This window comes from Arachis stenosperma, chromosome 3 (assembly GCF_014773155.1).
Source record: "Arachis stenosperma cultivar V10309 chromosome 3, arast.V10309.gnm1.PFL2, whole genome shotgun sequence".
In the NCBI taxonomy this organism is placed as follows: Eukaryota; Viridiplantae; Streptophyta; class Magnoliopsida; order Fabales; family Fabaceae; genus Arachis; species Arachis stenosperma.
The window spans coordinates 47,532,194-47,543,884 of record NC_080379.1 but is presented as its reverse complement, the minus strand read 5'-3'; the positions used below and the strand labels follow the sequence as shown (position 1 = coordinate 47,543,884).

Here is an 11,691-nt window from a genome sequence, read left to right as displayed (position 1 = left end):
TGTATTCCTCACTGCTCGCTGTAATCATGTCTCAGGTTAGGATTTTTTTCTCCTCTGTAATCTTAGAAAGCTAATTCTATTCTCAGATTGGGGAAATTGAGGAATGTGTTTAGGATGTATATATGTTCTTTGAGAGGGTCAAGTGTATGTGCTTATTGAATATGCTTTTTTGAGTCGCTAGCATATAATGTTATGCTTTGAGGTTCGAGGCCTAGACATGTTCAGAAACAACTGTATGTACTGTGTATTTTTTCTTTTCTTTCTATTTTCACTTTCATCATCATGTATTTACTGTGCTGAATTTTCAGTGTTTTTCCTAGCTTGTGGTTAGTACGGGCAACCGCAGAAGCTTTCAGAGTTGCTGATGCTCCTGCCAAGGTTTTCTTTCTTCTGATGGAAAACAATGAGAAAATTCTTCTATTTTGCACACAGATTTTCCAGTTTCAGGCTCAGTGGTATTAATTTCTTAAATTCAAGCTAAGTGATATATATATAGTGGTCTAATTTTTTTGGCAATTAACTTAATTGAACATAACCTGCATAAAAAATGTATTAGTTTTGTAATGCCTAATTAGAATCTCCTGAATAGATTCCCAACTGGCCATGTAGTGTGCAATACTTAAATCCTTCAAATAAATTTGTCTTGTGCATATATAGGAAATTCTTATCGTCATGTAAGGAGCAGATGTAAGTTCAGTGGCACATATATAGTAATTAAACTAATTGTCATTATTCTGATAAATTCCCTCCTAATGAGTGGTTTTACTTTTTTTTAGTTTGCCAAATGTTTTGAACCAGTCTCAGACAGCCAATTTTTGCTGTACTATAAAGTTTTGGTTCATTTGATTTTGATTGTTGGATTGCCACTTCATTCTATTTCAAATAATCAGAATATGTAATAGTATGCAAGTGATACTCCTATTTTGCAGGCCACTATATGCCAGTAGTTTATTAGCGATAATTCGGACTCTTCTAGAACAGTCTCGAATAGATGAAATCAGGATATTAGGCTGCGACACTCTTGTTGATTTCATAAAATGCCAGGTATTTGATTATTAAACCTTTCTTAGGGTTAACATCAATGTATGATTGGTTTCCGTGGATACTGTGCAGCGATATACAATCCCTTTGAAAAGTATTTGTGTGGAAGTTAGTTTTGGTGGTAAAAGTGGGTACCTCTTAGCTCAAAAAGAAAAAGCAGAGTTCTTTCTATAGATATTGCATGTTTTAGCCCTATATATTTTCTTTCTTTTCTAAAAGGAACAATTTTTGTATCTCTGACTTTTTGAGTTAAAAATAGATAGATGGTACATATGTGTTCAATTTAGAGGGTTTTATACTTAAACTATGCCAATTAGCTCAATAAGTGGGCAAAGATGAACAAACTCTGCATCTACGTTCAGCAGGACTACAAGATCTATCCTATATGGTACTGCTCCTTGCTTTGGTTCTTCCTTTGCTTCTGGAAATTGCTTAATTCTTGTTCCATTCCCATAATTCAATATATTTAGGACTGTTCTTAATAAAATACACACCAAAAAATTTATTAAAGATATAGTAGCACACAAAGAAATGCACCCATTAACTATTTTTTATGAACACAACTTTGTGGAGGAGTAGGACATATTTGGGGTGAACTTATGGTTACAAGAGGGAGATATTTAAATCATTTGAGTCAGTTATTCATGCCTGAATACCATTTGATACCTTTTGGTAGTTCCCTAAGGTCATTTGTACTATCCCATGTTCATACATTTTTCTCTTTCCTATGTTTCCATGGCTAGGTGCGTTTCATGGGTGAGCACTCACATCTTTCCATGGATTTCGATGATGTGAGTATATTTTTCATACTTTGACTCTTGGCTATTGCTCAATGATACAAACAGTTATATACGAGAAAGAAATGTTGTCTTCAACATTGTGATTCAATTTGTTATTTATTTATTTTCTAAACTTCGAACCAAAACTTGGCTATTAAATTTCAAGATTATCTTGGACTCGCTGCAACAGCTTTCGTTTTTCCCCCTTTAATCAGATGACTTCCTGTCTTAGCTTGTTTCTTGTTTGGGTGGTTGGCTTATATAATAGATTATATCAGTGACTTTGGAGAATTACATGAATCATCAATCTAACTCCAACAATGTCAAGGAAGATAACCTGAATTCAGAGTTCCTGGACTCAATGGTGTATGTTCTATTTTACTTTTCTTTCTCTCCCCTATATCATGCACTACAACAGATAGGCTCCTTGCTTTACTCTTCTTTCTCCCCCTATATCATGCTTTACAACAGATGGTGAAATCTCAATTTAGGAAACTTAACATTAGATTCATAGTTGTTGTAGGTGTTGGAGTTGGCTGAGAATGCTTCTGGTTCAATCAATTTGCTGCCAGGTTTTTTACAATGCTTCCAATTATCTTCACTTTTTCTTTTACTCTGCTTAACTGAACTTACTTCTTCAGGTAGGAGGAAGAGGTTGATAGATTCAGCAAAGTTCAAGAGAGTTTCTTGACAAGTTCTTCAACTCAGTATACTTTGAATTCATGTTAGTGGTCAAAACTGTTATACTTAGAACTTTCATAAAAATAAAGCAATTAGTGATGTGTTGTGTGCAGTAGAAATTTTTTTTCTGTCCATTTTTAACATTGATAAATTCCTATCTATAAATTCTTTATGATATATCTTATCAAACTTCCTAATTCTAATTAATTGATTAATTAATTAATTATTGCTTTTTCACTTCTCAATGTTCAGGAATTATGAGAAAATCAACCCTCGAATGTGCAGGAATTCTACAACATTACTTAAGATACATACACGAAATCACAGGTAAATTTTAAAAAAATTTTGTTTCACTAAGATTTTTTCTCTTTTACAAATTGTCTTTTTGTTTCCTATATTTTAATTATCAATCTGTTCATCTTAGATCTTTAGTCTTGGCAAAAATCAGTAGATGAAACTAAATTTTATTGTGTTTTTACTTTTTTTTTCTGTCTCGTCATTGTAAAATTTTCAAGAGACAATAATTTGTTATATGTATAGGTAGGTAATTTTTTTCCCTTTCAAGAGACAATAATTTGCTACAAGGGTATGTGAATTTCTTACCTGTTAGATAATAATTTTTTAATTAATTGAATTATTTTATAATTCATGTGATGATGTGTTATAATATATATATATTGTTTAGTTACAAATCTGAAATATTGGAGATTCACGCTGTTGCTCCAATTATGCATATTCTCCTTGTGCCTGGGAACCAGGTATGGCTTCCGTTGTTTGTTTGCTTATGTTTTCCCTTTTTTTTTCTTTTTTAAAAAAATATTCATCTAACTTTTTGGTTTGTTGTGTTACTGCAGGTGTTATTTTATTCTATAAAGACTTTGTGGAGTTTCTATATGACCAGCTTGAGGGAAATGCTTCTATCACAAGCAAGTAATGACACTTCTCTCTTTATGGTTTATGTTGCATGAATATAAATACGAGTATCGAATACTATACAATGCACATATCTGGTACATAAGTGAGTAAATCTGAAGTATTTATGAAACTCTGATCAACAATTAAGTACTTACTAGTTGTAATTTTCTCTTGTTATATGTTATTTTACAGTTTTGCAACTATACTCTAAATTTGGTGGTGAAGTGCTATTTTCTCAGATCATCAATTAATAGTTTAATACACCATATCTGGAACATTGTCATTACTTTATCTCACACAAATATGGTACGTTCTCTCCCCTGCCTCTGTTCATTTTCTAGCTATTTCGATTCAGAATGAATCCCTAGCCTTATCTTTGGCCAATTTTCAATTTTCAATTTTGATTTCACTTGATCACTAGCTTTTCTGTTCAACTTAATAACTTACTGTTAATGTAGTACATACATTAACTCATTGTTCTTCTCTATGAATTTTCTCAATCAAATCTAAATTTTTCATTGTCCAACCTTAATTGCTCCTCTTTCCCATTTTATTTACTTTTAAGTCTTTAATCCTTTGAGCGAGGACACAGCGAGTACAACATAGATTGTTCAACACAGAATTTACCTATACTTTTGATCATTGTTTATGGATCATTGATCATTGTTTATTGGTAAAGTAGCAACTTTTGATCATTGTTTATTAATATCATAAAGAAATTTTTATTATAATTTCAGTTTTAATGATAAGTTGCTTATTTTTTGTTGTGTATTATTTGCAGATTTAGCATATAGAACAAGTCAAGCATGGATATAAAATATGCAAGTAGATTGACATCTGTTTGATAAATATTAATTACTATTTTGTTATGACAATTATTGTTAGACAAGAATTTTATTATTTTGTTGAGAATTATTGATGAACATGTATTTGAAATACTAATTAAACATTTTAATATCTATTTTAATTAGAATTTTATTATTAGTTATTTTGTCTCTTTTATAATTTTTTTTCTATTGTGCACAAATTTATTTATTAATTAAAATAATTACACATGTATGAACAAAAAATTTTATTGTAAATTTTATTTTTTGTATTTTTATTACAAAAATAATTTTTATTTTTATCAAAAAGGCAACTCTTTTATTAGTTGTATATTTTGAATATTAGACAACACCTGTATAGTTGCATATCCAAAAGAAAAAGCAACACTTGTATAGGTTGCATATCCAAAAGAAAAGACAACACTTGTATAGGTTGCATATTCAAAAGAAAAGGCAATACTTTAAAAGGTTGCATATTCAAAACTAATAGACAACACTTTAAAGTATTGCAAATTCCAATTTATAAGCAACACGTAAAAGAGTTGCATTTTATTGCAAATAGGCAACACTTTTTAGTAGTGACCAAAATATGAGAGAAGAGACAACACTACAAAAGTGTTGTCTCAAACACATCTTTGAAGTGTTGTTGTTTTTCAACCAAAGACAACGCTTACCCAGTGTTGCTCTCAAAAGCGTTGCTTTTGAAACAAAAAAGTGTTGCCTTGATCTAAGGCAACGGCTGCATATGCAACGCCGTCCAAAAATGTTGCCTTAGGTCCAAAAGTGTTGCCATGGATCAAAAGCAACATTTTATCAACCTTTAGGCAACACTTTTTAAATGTTGCCTCAACCTAAAAATGTTGTAGTGTATATTGACTAAAACATGTTAGAAGAGTCAAGGATTATAAATCTTATATGATATAAATTTATGTTAGAAAAAAGTTGTGTTTAGTTGAATTTCTAAACTTATTTGATTGTAAAAGAATCTTAATTATATGTAAGATATTTTAATTATCTATATGATTATATATTATATAAATATTGAGTTAGCATATTTAGAAAATTAATTGATATATCAATTATTTAAATAATTGTTGCAAAATAAATTTTATATTTTTGTAACTAAAAGAATAAAAAATATTATAAAAGTAAGTAGTATTTTGAAATAAAATATTATGACACAAAATTCTAAAATTATTATAAGAAAGAGTTTACTTATGAAATTTGTTACTGATTTTGTAATAAATTTCAGTTTTTATGTATTAAAAAAATATTATTATAAAATATTATTTTGTATTGTAATAATTTTTTTTTAATTACAAAAATTTTTTGTAATAAAACATATGACAATAACTCTGTAACAATTTTATTTTTGGTACAAAATCATATGGTAACAAATTTGATATTTTTTATAATAACAATATTTTTGTTATAAATACTGTTTTTTTTTTTTTTTTGTAGTAGCACTTACTATCTATTGCGATGGCATGTCTATTAGTAAGAGAGTTAACAAATCAAAAATATATTGTGCATATTCCAACATTAAATTAGGTTGCAAATATTCTTACAAAATCTCTTTTAATTAATTTGTTTGACAAGTTTAGGATCACACTTAAAGTGAGTGTAAACCCTCCACCTAAGTTTGAGGATAGTATTAAAAGTAATAGTGGAATTAGTGAGAAAAGACAGTTAGAATGTGTTAGACTCCGCAGATTGTTACAACACTTTTGCTCTTAATGCTGTATATATAAGGCATCACTGCAGCTAGATTGTGAACTCACTCAAGTTTTATCAGTTTCTTCTAATGTAAGTTACTCATCAGTTTTCATCTCTGATTTCATGCTCTGCTGTTGCACGTAACCAAGTCATAGATGTTATTTTATATAGATCAATAAACAAATATAGTTTAATTTATGCGTATTGTTTATTGTATCTGGTCTATTATTGTAGTACTTGTTTCTAGATTATAGATATTATAATCAATAAACGGCGTTCAATCTGCTGTGTTCTGACCACAAAATTTTAAAAATAAAAGCTTAGAAAATTTGACCAAAAGAAAACTTAAGAGTTTTAGTTGGACCTACTAATACGAGACACTATTTTTACATTCTATACTAGTCAAGTAATTACTCGTAAGTCTAATATCATTAGATTATTATTAGATGTGAGATGTGATCTTATTATAACAAGTATATAGGCTTCCATAATAAGTAGTCCAATTAGTAGTATGGGATTAATTATATTAACCCGATCAATAAGTATAACGCTTATCTATATAGTATGAATTGGTACAAATTAAAAAGGGATCCTATGATTGCATTTGATCATTAAGATCTTCCTAATTAACTATTCTTCTCTCAATTTCTCTCTAATTATATAGTTATCTCTCAATTCTAAAAATTGTTCCACTCCAGTTTGATACTCATTACGATACACTTAATAATGCAACGGTAGTAGAAATGTGAAATTGATTCAATGTGTAATGAAAATAAGCGAATAAGTGTCTTAAGCGTACGTATTAATTAAGAATACTAAAACAATAATTTTTATATTTTTAATATACTTAACATATTCAAAAAATGTATCATTGAAAAATACATATATATATATATATATATATATATATATATATATATATATATATATATATATATATATATATATGCGCACTAGAAAGGGTTGTCCCATGCATGGCAATTTATTAATTAGTTGCAATGTCACATCGAATGGCAAGTGTGTTTCCTGTAATACTAATGAAGACCCAATTCTTAGCTTGCACATGTATACATTTCGCACAAATTAGAGTTGACCCAATTTTCAAATTTCAAAATTTGAGCACGACCATGCTTTCATTCTATTTAGCATGCATGACTGATCCAAAGTAGAAGGCTAGAAGCACAGCCTCCAAGTTAGAAAATCATAATGTTGGAATAAACAATTTTATTAACTCACGATATTGAATCACCAAAATATATTATAATGCGAAAACGTACCTTTACTCATAAAAGTCAGAAATTGATGGAAGGATTTGGATCTTATGGTTCTTTTGATCTTTTTCAACCAAAACCTTCTGTATCCGTAGATAACTGAATTGTAACTTTTCCGATGGAGAAAAAGCAACAAAGACGACTTTTTTTTTTATCTTGGAGACCGAAATCTTGAAGGCACTATTTATATTTGAGTATGACACCCATTAAACTCTAAAAGCCAAATAAAATAGTATCTAAAATCTAAAAGATAATATATCTAAAATCCAAAAGATAATTATCTAAAAAACAAAAGATAATATCCGGTTTTATTCTCATTTAATTCCAAATCAAAAGTAATAATGACTTATTCAATTCAGCATTTAAAACAATAAATGAGATCACCATTATATAAGTCATTTAATTTGAAATAGCATAATTTGTGATTACAATTAATATATGTATTGCCCACAAACAAATTAGAAAATTAAAATAATTTTCTATCAATCTCCTACTTGGGCTATACATATATTCTTTCTTGACATAATCACATCTTATAAACTTTATGCGCGCATCTGAATTCTATTTCTCTCATTACTTTAACAATCTGGTCCATCTCATATATTATGTAAACCTCGCTAAAATCGGTAAATAATTAGTCAATAAATTGAATATTAAATAGGAATATTAGAAATGCAAAACTAATATCAAAATAGGATAGAGTTCGTCGAAATGAGAATTTTGATACCAATTTAAAAAATTTGGCCCAAAATCAGACCGGAAGGGCCGAACCGGTTGAACCGGGACCCAAACTGAGCCTGTGGATTCAACCGGACCCATAACAAAAATGAAGCAGCAACTTCATCTTCTCCATTTCACAAAGCAACGAAACACACACAGCAAGGGGGAGGAGATGAAACCTAACCCTCACCTTTCCTTCTCACCACCATAACTCCTCCGTCCGGGCTCCGATCGCTGCACCGTTCGCGGCCACGCGCTCAGCGCGTCGAGCTCTACCTTTTTATCCGAATAATTTCATTGGTAAGTCCCCTATTCAGTTCAGAATCCCTACCCCTCTTTCTTTGGTAAACTTGAAACTTATGGTGAATATTGTCCAATTTCCATGTTCTAGGTTCAAGTTAGCTTCCAGAACTTGTGGGCTCAAGCTATTGAGCATATGGGTATGGTAAGGACACTCTAACCTAGCTCAATCTTGTTTTTGGAAATAGAAAACTGAATTGGAACATATATGTGTGTATTAGGTATAGTTTAAGAGGGTATTTATGCTTTGGATTTGAATTTGGATTACTTGGAGCTTTATTGGTGACAAGGCTTGCTTTGGGGTTGTTTGATTGAGCTTGGAGGGGGCTGTGATTTTGTGTTGAGAGGCTGCCTTGGGTGAATTAAGTGATTGGCCAAGGTATGATTTAAGTTTCGCACATTTAATATTTACGGTGTTGCAAAAACTTAGGTTAGAAGAACCATAGGATAGGTTGAATTTGTTAATGGCATTTAATGAGTAACTTTGTGTTGTTGTTGGTATAAATGTTGATGAACATTAAATGGGATGATGATATTATTAATTCCATGTTGTTGGACTTGCTTATAATGGGTTGTGTTGATATTGTTATTGATGAGTTATGATTGGTAAGTTATTATGTTAAGTTGATGGGTTAATGTGTATGAAGGGTTGATTTTGCTAATGGAATTTAAATTGGTATATTGATGGGAGGTTGATAAATATATGGTGTAAGTTGGTGTATGTGAAATGTTGATATGAACAATGAAGGGTTGTTGAAGTATGAGGTAAAAGTGAGTAATTATCAATGATGAAGTTGGTTAAGTTGATTAAAGTTATTATTGGCAATGGTTGTTGATGAATTGAGTGGATATGGCATTACAATGTAGGTTTATATGGTAAGAAAGTTAAGTTGGTGAAAATGAGGTTTTATTGAAAGTGGTTAAAACCAAATTTTGATGAACTTTGGATATCCATAATTTACTCCTCAAATTCTTGATTGATTTATGGTTTGTTGCAAGTCAAAGATGGTTTTAAGAACTCTTGATTGATATCAATTTTGTGAAAAATGGAATTTCGTAGAGAAAGTTATGGATGTTACAAGTTTGAGGTATAAAATTGTGTTGCAGGATGGTAAAATCTGGTTGTAGAATGCTTCTGGGCATTCTGCCCATTTTTTTCAAAACACGTCCACCCATGCGTGCGCGTGGCTTGCGTGTACGCGTGGTGTGGAATTTTGGCGACGCCTACACGAGAAGCGTACGTACGCATGCGTGCATATTCACGCGTACGCATGACTCATGTGTACGCGTGACTTGATGTACACCCACGCGTGCGCGTGGCTTGCGCGTACGCTTGGATGCTGCCTGCTGCAAAAATAAGTTTTGGCTGTTTTTAAACCAATTTTCCACTTCTAAACCTTCATTTTCTTCCCTTTAAGGCTTTAAGTATGGTTCTAGGTCCAGTAGACAAAAGAAGCTAAGAAAACAAGATAACTTGAGGGTGAAGAAAGTTGTAAACGGTGACTTTTATAAAGTGAATGAGAATGTTAATGAGGTCTAAAGTTAAGGCTTGCCATTTGATGATGTATTGATGATAATTATTTTGGCTTATGAATAAAGATATCTGAGATACGAGTGTTCCTGGGTAGGAACCGTGGCTCGCCACCACGTGTTCCAGGTTAAATCTCGATACTCTATTGGCCCTACGTCGTAAGGGTGACCGGGCACGTATAAATTTCTGGGTATGGATAGCCCCCATTGAGTGATTATATGATGAATGAATGTGAACTCTATGCATAGACTCTTGGAGATGCGTGACGGGGGACAGTCTAAGGTTTTCAGACTTGTCGGGTTGGCTAGATAACCGACAGATGGGCCCCATCAGCCATAGGACAGGCATGCATCATATGCATTTGTTTGTTTTGGTTGCTATGCATTTTCTGGGTATGCCTAATTGATGTATATCACCTGTTATCTGTCATGCTTGCTATTTGTACTATCTGCTCATTACTTGTGCGTGAACTTATCTGGTTGCTTGTTTCTGTTGCATTATGAATATCGGAGGAAAAAGGAGGAAATGGAGAGGTGGTTTGGTGTTAGTTTAGGATTGAAATTGAGTAAGTTAGATATATTTAGAATACCTACCCTTGTTGATAGCTTCTGTTTAGTATTAAGTTGGATAATTGAATATTGGAGTCCTAGGATTGCATATGGCATTCTCAAGACCGTATTTATTATACGCGTGACACTTTTACCATACTGAGAACCTCCGATTCTCATTTCATATTGTATTGTTGTTTTCAGATGCAGGTCGAGAGGCTCCTCGTTAGGCGTCTGGATCCTGGAAAGCGAAGTAGTCCTTGGGTGTATTTTGGTTTTCTATTTGTATATATGTATATATGTATTTAGCTTACTCTCCAAGTAACTTGTGTATGCTGCTCCTCTTAGAGGTTAAAGGAGAGTTAGGAGTTTACCTTGGTATTTTGGTGTGTTTTGAGAACACTTATGTATGTTTATATGTATATATATACCCTCTGGCCAGCCTTAGCTTCGCAGGCTGAGTCAGGGGCTAGTTATGCTGCTTCCTTGGTTGTCCTTTATTCTTTTGCTTATCTTTATCATGTTCCTTTTAGGTTTCTTAGCATGCAAGTTATCCTTTTCTGAGCGTTGCGCTTTTTATTTTATGATTTTATTTTACCCATTTTTCAAGGCTCCTAGTTAAATATCGTTTTCTTTATTATTATATATATATATTACTATTCTTAGAGGTCGTAATACCTTACTATCTCAGTTTTATGACTTAAGCATAATACTAAGTATGGTAGGGTGTTACATTATGGTATCAGAGCAGTTCATTCCTATAGAGCCTGAGGACAGACTGAATATGCTATTGTGCATTCTCTGTGTATGTGTCTATGTGCTATTAGGATATCTAACTGATATATGTAGCATACATGTTCGTGAGCATGCATTTGGGACTCTTAAGCACTAAACCTGAGATATTGAGACTGATCACCTTAATATCAATTGTTTGGTGTGAACAGGGACCAAATGTCGACTCGCGGATCCGAGCAAGGTAACCGAAAGGAAAATCCTAGGACCGAACCAATGCGAGGACCCCGAGATGGAAGCTCGGGTGTTGGTACGAGCAACACAGGTCGATACTATAGGTCCATGACTCTTACTGATTTCCTCAAGAGTGGTCCACCTCGGTTTAATAGAAACGCTAATGCGCTAGAGGATGATTTGTGGTTTCGAGAGGCGGAGAGATTCTTATACACTCAGCACATATCAGAAGTACAGTTGGTAGAAATAGTGACTTGCATGTTGGAGGGAGATGCTCATGAATGGTGGCAGGAGTTATATCACACCTTGCAGATGGAGTTAACAGATATCCCTTGGAGTAGGTTCAAGACAGAATTTTACGGAAAATATTTCTTACATGCACTTTGCATTGCAAAAGAA

The 11,691-nt window shown here is 32.3% G+C and overlaps 1 long non-coding RNA gene across 1 annotated transcript; it reads left to right on the top strand.

Moving 5' to 3' along the window:
* The first annotated feature begins 8,083 nt into the window (after positions 1-8,083).
* On the top strand, positions 8,084-10,803 carry LOC130970821 (uncharacterized). Its single transcript, XR_009082107.1, has 4 exons — positions 8,084-8,247; positions 8,339-8,392; positions 8,469-8,626; positions 10,531-10,803. It is a non-coding gene; the product is annotated as an uncharacterized LOC130970821 (long non-coding RNA).
* Positions 10,804-11,691: the final 888 nt, after the last annotated feature.